Raw genomic sequence first — 13471 nt, 5'->3', positions numbered from 1 at the left:
AATAATGCAAGTTTGAGAAACATGATGTTTGCTTTGGAAAATTGAAATATGCTGAAAAAATGATTGGAAAAGTACTTGAAAATTGAATTCCTGGGAAAATCATTGAATTTCATTGGAAATCAGAAATTTGCATTGGAAAGTGATTTCTTAGGAAAACTTGAACTTTGGAAAATCGATTTTTAAATTTGGAATTGCTTTTCTGAGAAAATGGATTTGAGAATTCTGATAAAATCTAAGGAATTCATTGGAAAATGACTTTTGAAACGGAAAATAGATTCTCAGGAAACTGGATTCTCAGGAAAATGGGAAATCTGAGAAAATCGATTTCTGAAAACTTGGGATTTTAAAATTTGAGAATTTTAAAACATTGGAAAATCTTGGTTTGAACTTAGGAAATGCTTTTGAAATCTCATTTGAAAACTCAGAATTCTGAGAAAATCTAATCCTGAGAAACTTGGTAAATCCTTGAGAAAATTGATTTTTCTGAAATTGAAATTGAAAAATGAATTTGAAAATAATGCAATTTGAATGATATGAATGAATGAATATGAAATTAAAAAGGGAATTTCAATTGAGGAATTGGGAAATCCTTTTGAAACTTGAAGAAATGCAGTGCATTTTTGAAGTTAGCCTAAGAGTGTAGGCTGAATGTGGCTAATATAAAGATCATAAATCTTGATTTTCTTCGTATTCTGACTATGGCCATAAATAGGAATCCCACCGAGTTTATAAACTCCATAAGAGTTTGTGAACATGCCATTCGTGTAAACCACAGTGAATTTGAAATATGCATGAATCATACATCACATATTGAAATTTGCAGAAATTAAACTATATGCAATGCAACCCTATTCTAAGCAGAAATGTAACTCTTATTCAAAATTATTACATTTGATGTTACATTAAATTGAAATAAAAGAAATAAAAGCTAAGTCTTCTTCTTGAATGTTTCTGCAAAACTGGAAAACAAGGTTAGCACACAAATGTAGGTTTTTCTGAATTTATCCAAAAATATGAGAAATTATCGGATATTATTCAGATATAAACCCAAATTCATACCCCCTTTGATATAAACATGATAAATAATGAATAAATTTCAAAAATAAACTTGAAAATTAGAAATTAGGGTCAAAATGACCAAAATACCCCTGATGACCTTGAAATCAGGGTTTTCTGAAAGAATTCTTGTAAATTTTGGAATTTTGAAAATCAAATGAAATAAATAAAAAATAATATGATAAAATATGATGATATGCATGAAAATTTATGGAATTTGAAATTGAAATTTCGAAATTATAGTCAAAATGACCAAAATGCCCCTGATAACAAGACTATGGCCTTGAAACCAGGGTTTCTGAAATAAATTTTGCAAAATTGAAAAATATGAAATGCAAATGAGATTAAAATTAACCCTAATATGATTCTACATGCTTATGTACATAATAAAAACCCTAAAATGGCGAAAATATCATAAAATATCAAATTTAACCTGATTTTTGCTTGATTTTCGCTTCTGAATTTAAAGATAAACTAACACATGGAGAAAATAAACTTGGAATTAAGCCAAATTTGGCATGGACACCTAAATTAACCCTAGAAACAGAATGGAGCTTGAAAATCTATTTTTTTTGTATTTTTAAATATGGAAATTCAAATAAAAACCCTAAATTTTGTGATGTTTGCCTAAAATGTTGATTCTAAATGGGATTTCGGATATCAAACTTTCATAAAAATTTCTCAAATTTTATGGGGTGATAGAGAACAGTAAGGCAAGGATTTTTTTTCTTTTACACTTTCTGATTTTGACCTATGGTTGGAGCTGTACCACTTCGGCAAGTCGGATCCGAATCCGGCGACTCTAGGATTTGGGGGAAACAGACAGGTTTGGGTAGAAAATGTAGGAAAAATAGTAAACAAATGGGAAAAAAGCTGAAATTGTGGGAAAATTCCCCTGACAAACAGAGAAAAATTTGATCTTTTTTCATCATTGGGATTAGGGTTACGGTTTGGAAAAGGGCACACTGTTATTAGAGACCCGAACCTCTGAAATTTCTGGATATTGAAATCTGTCAGACAAAAAAGAAAATTTTGGGAAAAATACTGAGACAGTTTCAAAGATCCCTAAATTTTGAAAAATGACAGGAAAATATGTTATGAACAACTTTTGTGTTGAAAGTTTTTGTAGACGGGCTACGGATTGAACGGACTTGGTGCATTAGGGTCTGTCTACCCCCTGACAAAGGAAAACCAAGATTTTCCCAGAGGTCAGGGAAATTCGATTTTTGACAAAGGTCAAAACTGCTTGGAATACCCTTAAAATTTTTAGATCATTAGCAGATTTAATTATGAATCCACTGTGATTTTTGGAGGAAAATCCGGATCTCCCATGAGGGTGGTGTCGGAGGTTCTCGTCTGCTAAAGCAGAAATGGAAGTTCTGGAAAGACAGAAAACCCGATGTAGGGTTTGATCGGTTTAGGTGGGTTCCGAAACTCGGATTGAATCAAAATTTCGGCAATAGATCAGAGACATGTAATCCTAATTTTTCTAAATTTTACAGAATTTATTAATGCAGAAATTCACACAAAATAACGCATGGACTTTGCACAAAGTTACAGTTCTATGAATTCTAAATCAACCATTAATGAAACCATGTAAAATGCATAATGAAATTGAATTAAATGCAATTTTTAGATATGAAATTATCTAAAACATGAAAATAAAATCAAAATCATCATAAAGGGGCGCATAACCTATTTTGATATTGGCTTTCAAAACGAGAGATTCAATCCAATAGATGGATGAATCTCATCATTTATTTAGCCTAAAGAATGTAAAATAAAATGCTATCATAAATAAATAATGCATTCATACGATTGCTAATTCATTTTTTTTTTGATTTAATTCCATGGCATCCATAAGGGAAAAAAAAGAAATAAAATAAAAATTTCCAACCAAAGGACTACAAGGGTGAAGTGTATAGGGGTTTTGCTAAGAACGAGAAGATATGAAATAAAGGGGACGATGGGCTCACCTTGGAGGTTTCGACTACTACGAATGATATTGAGGCAACACCGGTGGAGGGTAGTGGAGCTGAACTTGAAAGGGGTGCAAGGTAGGTGCTGGAGTGGGTATGTGTTGGTCGACCAATGAGATTACTCCAAGATGGCTGCTGCTGGACTCAACCGGAGATGGATGCAAGTTGGACTCGAGATGCCGCCTCGGTTGATTGAAGGATGAAAGCTTCAAGGGGCGTCAACTGGAAGGAGTTGAAGGTGATGTTGTCAAGAAGGCTGCCTGGCTACAAGGAGGCGTGGCTGGAGGTATTGCTGAAGCGACAATGGCGCTGCACCTGGAGATGACCAGAGGTGTTGGGCGTGGAGCTTCAATGGTTGGAAGCTGGCTGGGTGTGGAGCTTCAAAGGGGAAGCTGGCTTGGCGTGGAGCTGCTGGGCATGGTTGGTACCGGTTGCTGTGGTGGCTGAAAAAGAGCTGCAAGCTGGTTGGTACCGGTTGCTGCGGTGGCTAAAGAAGAGCTGCAAGCTGGTGGAGGATGGTGCTTCAAAATGGAGGCCGGTTGAAGCAGGGAGCTTGAGGGTGGATTTAATGGGGGAAACTGCTGTAGAGAGGTGAGAAGGCTGATGTGGCTGTAGCAGCCAAGGAGAGAAGAATAGAGATAGAGAGAGAGAGAGAGAGAGAGAGAGAGAGAGAGAGAGAGAGAGAGAGAGAGAGAGAGAGAGAGAGAGAGAGAGAGAGAGAGAGATGCGTTGAATGAGTTGGGCCAGCCGTAGGTTTTCCTTTTGTATGGAACTTAGGTTTTTGATTTCATCAAAACCTAAGTTTCTATTATTATCTAAAGAGCCATACATGAATGGCTATGACTGCAGCCTTGGCTTTGAAAAAGTATGGAAATGAGGTAAGGAAGAAAGGGGAAAGAAGGAAGGGAAAGAAAATGAAAGAAAGGCGGAAGAAAGGAGAGGGAAAGAGGAAAGAGAAGGGGGGCTGGACTACCATACGTGAGTGGAGGGAGAGGAAAGAAAGAAAAATGAAGAAGAAAGAAAGAAAAGAAAGAAAAGAAAGAAAGAAGGAAATAAAAAAATAAAAAAAAAAAAAAAAAAGAAAATGCAGGAAAAAGAAGAAAGGAAGGGGGCTGGAAGGTGGGCTAGGGTGTTCGACTCCCTTGTGGGTCCCACCTTAGGAAGAATAAAATAATTAATAAAATAAAACAAAAAATAAAGAAAAAGATTTTTTTTCTTTTCTTATAAATTAAAAAAAGAAAAAGCAAATGGATGGGCCATCTCAGAGCGGGTCCAAATTCCACTTTTGAAATTCATTTTGACGAATAAAGGGGTAAAATAGTCTTTTTAGAAAATTTCTAGACGAAATGAGCTATTTTTGACAGTTTTTGAAACAAGCTCGGATTTTGAAGTTCAATACCTCGTTGCGAAGAAAATCCAATGTAGAATTTGAAAATTTAATTTTGAAAGAAATCCAGATTGTTTTTCTCGAGAAAATATTTCAAAAAAAAAATTCCAGACGAAACAAGCTATTTTTGGCAGTTTTTGAAATGAGCTCGGATTTTGAAGTTCAATACCTTGTTGCGAAGCAAATCCAGTGTAGAATTTGAAAATTTAATTTTGAAAGAAATTCAGATTGTTTTTCTCGAGAAAATATTTTCAAATTTAGAATCCCAGGGGTAAAAATGTCAATTTTGAAAAACCCGGGGTTTGAAATTGATTTCTAAAAGCTTTTGAAACTTGATCTGGATTGAAATTTATAAAACTGGAGTTCTGGACTTCGAAAATGAAATGAAATATGATGAAATGTTATGAAATGCTGAGAAATGATATGAAATAATGAGAAATGATATGAAATGATGAGAAATGACATGCGAAATGCAGACCCTGAATGAAGAATTTTGGATTTTAAACCCTGATGGGCAGCTGTACCAATTTAAAAAGCATTAAAATTGATAAAATTTGCAAAATAGCTCAAGAAATGGTTTTCAGGACTCTACTGGGTCAGAGTGACACTGAAAATTGGGGTTCGATCTGGACTGGACTGAGATGAGCTAGATTGAGCTGGGTTTTAGAGTTTCAGAACTCCAATGAGCTGACAATGATACTGACTCAACTGACCTTTCCGACTGAATTTTCAAGAAAAACTGTCATTTTTAAAGAAATGGTATAAAATGGTCACTAGAGCGAAGTGAATTACGAACCTGAACCGGATTTGAGCTAAAACAAAGGTTACTAATACTGACATGAACTAAAATCGAAGCTCGAACTCTAGCTCAATTGACTGAACTCAGCTCAATTTCAACTGAAAGAGCTGAAATGGACTAAAATGGGCTCCTGGACACTTGGAAATGGTTTTAAACTAAAACTGGAGTGCTTGAACTCCTGGTGAGCTCAAGTTAGACTCTGGGGAATATAATTGGTTGTGAATGACTGACTCAGAGACAATTGGCTTGGATTTGAGTGAGAAATGAGCTCATTTCCGAAGAAATGATCCCATTTTGGCAGGAATTGTCAGAAATAAAAATGGTCTATTCATTATGAGCTCAAATGAGCTTGAAATGGCTGATATTCTAACTGTTCTGAACTGACCAATGAGCTTGGTTGACTACGACTGATTGGGGTCCGGGATGACCTAGGGGTAAAATGATAATTTTCCTAATGAAAGTTGGTAAAATGATGATTTTCTGAAACTGACTCGGGGTTTGACTCCTACACTGACCTAACAGGGTTGGCATTGCACGAGGAGGGTTATTTGAGAATGTATGATGAAAATTTGGGGTATTTATAGACGGTAACTCCTTGCGAGGTTGTACATTTCCTCAACCAGGTGATCGAGCATGGATCTTGTAAATCTTTATTATGATTAAACAAAATATTATGATGAATTGTAGTGATCTTCTGAGTTTATTAAGATTACTAATTATGAATCTATAGATTTGGATTTTCTGTTATAGCATGATTATATGCTAAACTCAGATGTCAGAATCAGATTCTTATTGATTTTAGATCTTGATATGAGGTTATAATTATGATATTTATGTTAGCGTATAGGTGACACGCCTATAAATGACTAGTTTTGACTTGTTAGGTGAATGATACATCACGCCTACATAGTTTCATTGTAAATGATTGCATTATGATTGTCTGAGTGAATTTATTACACCTGTGTATCATGAATATCTAACTAAATTACTTAGAATGTATATGCGTGCGTTTCACGCTGGAATGATCAAATGTGATTTGACTTATTATTTATAAGAATTATGAATGTATTTGAAAATGATGCAATAATCTGAATGTCTTATATATATATGCGATGACTTGTATGACTTGAATACATATAGATTATGCTTTATTGTGTGAGTTAATGTTGAATAGAATATTAAGTGATGAAATGATTTATGTTCGAATGCTTGAAATGAATTACTTATAGGACGTTGTTCCTTTATCTATCACCTGACAATTGATAAATAATATATTATGTATTTACCTTTAAATGCTTGATATGTTTTCTTTAAGTTTGAGTTTGGGTTGCTTTACCTGACTTTAGCGAGTCTCACCCCATTTTATGAGGGACAGATAATGCAAGTATAGTGAATAGTTAGAGCAAAGGGTTGGTCGAGCTGCATTCTCGAGGGTCCACTCTTACCTTGCGATCTTGGTATTCATGATCTTTTCATTTTAAGTACTTGATAATGTGGAGTTTGAAGTATTATTTTTATACTCTGATTTGAAATAAATTTAAAACTCTTCATATTTCAGTCTTATATGGTACGTGGTTTGAAATGTGTATATCCTATATATTTTGATTTGATTGTTATCTTTAGTGTAACCTCGCCCAAAGTCTTAACCATTTTTTAAAATCGTTTCCATATTATAAGATCTTATTTACTTATCAAAAAAAAATTAACCTCAAAATTTCAAAATTTGAATAATTAAGGTTAAAATTTTTGGGGCGTTACAAAATGGTATCAGAGTAGTTTGGTAACAATGACCACGAGATGCGAGTAAGACGATTGTCATAAGTAAGGTATCTATTTCTAAATCTTGTAGATGCACATATATGAAATGTGTCAATATTAAATATGAAAGACATGTATGATGTGTGACGTTTGAAATATTGTTGATGTTAACTTAGAAATATGCCTATGACTCATATTTATTATGTGATCTTTTCTTCGCCAGATGGTTTGGGAAAGAAGGGTCAATGACTTGATGAATACTCTCACCTATTTGAATGAATATATAAATTTTGAGGACGGATTTTTTTTTAAGGTAGGATGTAAAACTCATAATTTTTAAGAATTATTAATAAATAAAGAACTTATTTTTTTATCTCTAAATTAGAAATGTGTTTCTAGCTTTTGAATTTCATTTATTGATATATTACAACTTTATTTGTTTATTCAAGCCAATTAGGGTATAATTTGCATTTATAGAACTATTTTGAACTATAAATCACTATTTATATATATATATATTATATTTAAAGATATTTTTGATAGAGTTTATAAATTATTGGAGTGTGTTTGTGTATTATGTGGCTCTTGGTAATGGTTTATAGTGTAATTTGTGATTTTTGGCTAATATTGTTACAATTGGCATTTTTTTTAAAGTTTTCGGCATTTGCAATCGCACACGAAGGGTTCGTTGTATTGCTTGGCTAGCGGTCTTTGCAGACTTCGAAACCCCTTGATCTTTTGGGTATCGATTAATTGTTCTTCACATTATTAAGGTAAGATACCTTATCTGAACTTATAGAGAGCATGTTTAGGCACTAATTATGTAAGCATTATGTTGTTGCACTGAATATCTAAATGAATTGCAAATACAAGTTATGCTCACACACTTCACTTAATTGTTGATATCTAGGACTCTTGTGATTGTAGTTCGGAGATCATGCTTGTCATCATTGTAGTTTGTGGAATATGAAGTGTATTTGTTGCAGGTACACCTGTGTGTGGGTTTGAATGACCGTGCACTTATGAATATATAATATGTATTCAATGTGTGCCTTCATACTTTAGTTTGCGCATACTATATTGCTTTGTGTGTTTGTATAAATTTGATACATGATGCACATATAACTACTATTAATGTGTGTAAGTCGTGTTTGGTGCATACTGCGAATGTTATAAAATGTTTTGAACTTGTATATCTTGTTTGCTTGAGAAATATATGTGTATGATGTACGATGGGATGGTCAATGAGATTTTAACCTACTTTTATATAATTATATTTAAGGTGATATATCGATTCATGTGGTGAAAAATGCATGACTTTTGTCGTGTGTATAAATCTTGAACTATGTAGCAGTTATGCATGTTGAGGTTTAGTTGCTTTGTATTATGAAATATGCATGTTCACGTATGCATGTATAGAACTCATGTTTTGTTTACGCATGCTTCGAGGTTTAATTTATGAAATGCAGTGTTTCTTGTGGTGATGATATGGTGCGTAGGATAATATGCTTATATATGATATAATTTAAATGCCATGTGATATGAAATTATGAAGGCATGCGATAAATATTTAAGTTCAACAGTGAACTATGGTTCATGAAACCTTATTGGTTAAATATGTGATTTTATGATTTAAGTGCCATGTGAAGTGATGCATGATTGATGCATATTGATTGTATACATGCTTGTGCCTTGTTGGTGGCTGTCGACCCTGAGAGTGATCAATTATATTGATGCATGTATCACAATAGTTTTCATTGGATATGGTACCCATTGAGAAACTATTCTCAAATGATTCTTTGTGAGGGTGTGCATGGCCAGATCAGGTAATCCAGCTAGAGCGGTAAGTCTCTGACAGAAAATGCATTCTCCAAGAGTAGGTAGCCCGCAAAGAGGGTATATTCCTATGAGGAAGTGCATTATCCAAGAGCAGGCATACCATCCGTCTAGGGTGGTAACTCCTTGTGTGGTTGTAGATTTTTTCGACCAGGTTATCCAGCGTGGATCTTGTAAATCTTTTTTATGATTAAACAAAATATTATGATGAATTATGGTGATCTTCTGAGTTGATTGTGATAGTAAGTTATGAATCTATAAATTTGACTTTTCTGTTATAGCATGATTATATGCTGAACTCAGATGTGAGAATAAGATCCTTATTGATTTTAGATCTTGATACGAGGTTATGATTGTAACGCTTATATTAGCGTATAGGTGACACGCCTATGAATGACTAGTTTTGACTTATTAGGTGGATGATACATTACGCCTACATAGTTTCATTGCAAATGATTGCATTATGATTGTCTGAGTGAATTTATCATACCTGTGTATCATGAATATCTAAGTAAATTACTTAGAATATATATATGTGTGTGTTTCACATTAGAATGGTCAAATATGATTTGACTTATTATTTATAAGAATTATGAATGCATATGAAAATGATGCAATAATCTAAATGTCTTAGATGTATATATATATATATATATATATATATATATATATATATATATATATATTTATGTGATGACTTGTATGACTTGAATGCATATAGATTATGCTTTATTGTGTGAGTTAATGTTGAATAAAATATTAAGTGATGAAATGCTTTATGTTCGAATGCTTGAAATGAATGACTCATAAGACATTGTTCCTTTGTCTATCACCTGATGATTGATGAATAATATATCATGTCTTTACCTTTAAATGTTTGATATATTTTCTTTAAGTTTGAGTTTGACTTGCTTTACCAGACTTTAACGAGTCTGATCCCATTTTATAGGGGACATGTAACGTAGGTAAAATATAATGACTAGTTAGAGCAAAGGGTTGGTCGAGCTACATATTCGAGGGTCCACTCTTACCTTGTGATCTTGGTATTCATGATCTTTTTATTTTAAGTACTTGATAATGTAGATAGTGAAGTGTTGTTTTTATACTCTGATTTGAAATGAAATTAAAATTCTTCATATTTCAGTCTTATATTATACGTGGTTTAAAATGTGTATATCCCATACATTTTGATTTGATTGTTATCTTTAGTGTAACCTCACCCAAAGTCTTAACTATTTTTTAAAATCATTTCTGCATTATTAGATCTGATTTACTTATAATTATAAAAAAAATAGCCTCAAAATTTCAAAATTTAAACAATAATTAAGGTTAAATTTTTGGGAGCGTTACAAAATAGTATTAGAGCAGTTTGGTAACAGTGGCCACGAGATGCGAGTATGACGACCCTCGCAAGTAAGGTATCCATTTCTAAATCTTGTAGATACACATGTATAAATTATGTCCATATTAAATATAAAAGACCTATATGATATGTGATGTTTGAAATATTGTTGATGTTAACTTAGAAATATGCCTAAGACTCATATTTATTCTGTGATCTTTTCTACGCCAGATGATTTGGGTAAGAAGGGTCAATGACCTGATGAATACTCTCACCTATTTGAATGATTGTATAAATTTCGACGACGAAATTTCTTTTAAAAGGGTAGGATATAAAACCCATAATTTTTAAGGATTATTAATAAGTAAAGAACTCATTTTTTTATCTCTAAATTAGAAATGTGTTTCTAGTATTTGAATTTCATTTATTGATATATTACATATTCATTTGTTTATTCAAGCCAATCACGACATAATTTTCATTTATAGAACTATTTTGGATTATAAATTACTATATTTATATAATATATATATATATATATATATATATTTGATAGAGTTTATCAATTATTAAAGTGTATTTGTGTGTTATGTGACTCTTGGTAATGATTTATAGGGTAGTTTGCTATTTTTGGCTAATCTTGTTATAATTGACATTTTTTTTTAGTTTTTAGTGTTTGCGATCGCACACGAAGGCTTCATTGTATTGCTTGGGTAGTGGTCTTTGCGGACTTCGAAACCCCTCGGTCTTTTGGGTATCGATTAATTGTTCTTCATATTATTAAGGTAAGACACCTTAACTGAACTTATAGAGAGCATGTTTAGGCACTAATTGTGTAAGCATGATGTTGCACTAAATATTTAAATGAATTGAAAATACAAGTTATGCTCACACACTTCACTTAGTTGTGGATATATAGGACTCTTGTGACTATGGTTTGGAGATCATGCTTGTCATAATTATAGTTAGTAGAATATGGAATGTGTTTGCTGCAGGTACATCTGTGTGTGAGTTTGAATGCCCGTGCACTTATAAATGTATAATATGTATGCAATGTGTGTCATCATACTTTGGTTTGTGCATACTATGTTGCTTTGAGTATTTGTTTGAATTTGTGTATTTGTATGAATTTGATACATAGTGCATATATAACTACTAGGAATGTGTGTAAGTCATGTTTGATGCATATTGGTTATACTTTTGTAAAGGTATTTTTAAAAAGATATTTTCAATAAAAGTTTAAAAAATTAATAACCAAATATATAAAATCGACTTTCCATAATCATGGCGAGTACGGGTCGAATCCACAGAGAAAGGAACAATATTCGATATTATCTCTAAAAATTTTAATTTAATAATATCTCAAAATATTTACAATAAAAAAAAAACAAATACACGTACTTCACATGCTAATGTAAATAAAAATTAACTAAAGAAAATTCTAAACTAAGCTACTCAAGCCTCCTCCAAGTCAAAAAGACATTTTCATCCTTTCACCAAATATGGCATTCCTGTTCTCAACATAAATGAACCTTTAACCTGCAGTATGCTTGTCAACCTAAAAAAAATAAAATAACAAGTCAGTAACTGAAAGCACTACAATCAATTCAGAAATACAACTAAAATTAATTCTAAACAAAACAACTATAATTAATTTATAATTTACGTAAAAGGCACTAAAATATAAGTTTTAATCAAAGTAACTAATTTATGCTAAGTCTAATTATATTAAACTCTATAATTAGACTATATATTCTGCAGAAAACTAAGAAAATATACAAAAAATTAACTGTCAGCTAAAATGTTTGTTTTGCCCTCACTCTAGTGCAAGAATAACTTTCTAACAGGTTTTCAAAAATAGAGTATTTGAGGGTCCAAATGGAATCTAAAAATTATAAAATTTGTTTTGTTGGATTTCTGACACGTGTAAGAATCAAACCGTTTTTACAAATTTCAAAAATTCCTTCAGAATCTTCAGATATAAGTGTTTCAAGAATGCATAAATTATGAAAATTTGCCTGTCCTGAAATTCAATCTTTCGCAAAACTGATTTTTGAAAATGCTTCAAATTACATTAGAAATGAAATTAAAGGATTCGAATGTTGAATAGAATATTAAGTGATGAAATGCTTTATTGTGTGAGTTAATGTTAAATAGAATATTAAGTGATGAAATGCTTTATGTTCGAATGTTTGAAATGGATGACTCATAGGACGTTGTTCCTTTGTCTATCACTTGACGATTGATGAATAATATATCATGTCTTTACCTTTAAATGCTTGATATATTTTCTTTAAGTTTGAGTTTGGGTTGCTTTACAAGACTTTAGCGAGTCTGACCCTGTTTTATGGGGGACATGTAATGTAGGTAAAGTATAATGAGTAGTTAGAGCAAAGGGTTGGTCGAGCTGCATACTCGAGGGTCCACTCTTACCTTGCGATTTTGGTATTCATGATATTTTTGTTTTAAGTACTTGATAATGTAGATAGTGAAGTATTGTTTTTATACTCTGATTTGAAATAAAATTAAAACTCTTCATATTTCAATCTTATATTGTACGTGGTTTAAAATGTGTATATCCCATATATTTTGATTCGATTGTTATCTTTAGTGTAACCTCGCCCAAAGTCTTAACCATTTTTTAAAATCATTTTCGCATTATTAGATCTGATTTACTTATAATTATAAAAAAAATGACCTCAAAATTTTGGGAGCATTACAAAATATTATTAGAGCAGCTTGGTAACAGTGGCCACGGGATGCGAGTATGATGACCCTCGTAGGTAAGGTATCCGTTTCTAAATCTTGTAGATGCACATATATAAATTATGTCAATATTAAATGTGGAAGACTTATATGATATGTGATGTTTGAAATGTTGTTGATGTTAACTTAGAAATATGCCTAAGACTCATATTTATTATGTGATCTTTTCTTTGCCAGATGGTTTAGGTAAGAAGGGCCAATGACCTGATGAATACTCTCACCTATTTGAATGATTGTATAAATTTTGAGGATAAAATTTCTTTTAAGGAGGTAGAATATAAAACCCATAATTTTTAAGGATTATTAATAAGTAAAGAACTCAATTTTTATCTCTAAATGAGAAATGTGTTTCTAGTATTTGAATTTCATTTAATGATATATAACATGTTCATTTGTTTATTCAAGCCAATCACGGCATAATTTTCATTTATAAAACTATTTTGGACTATAAATTACTATATATATATATTGATAGAGTTTATCAATTATTGAAGTGTATTTGTGTGTTATGTGGCTCTTGGTAATGATTTATAGGGTAGTTTGCTATT

The sequence above is a fragment of the Nuphar pumila genome, chromosome 11 (genome assembly GCF_984573655.1).
Source record: "Nuphar pumila chromosome 11, dmNupPumi1.hap1.1, whole genome shotgun sequence".
Taxonomy (NCBI): domain Eukaryota; kingdom Viridiplantae; phylum Streptophyta; class Magnoliopsida; order Nymphaeales; family Nymphaeaceae; genus Nuphar; species Nuphar pumila.
This window is presented reverse-complemented; position numbering follows the sequence as displayed.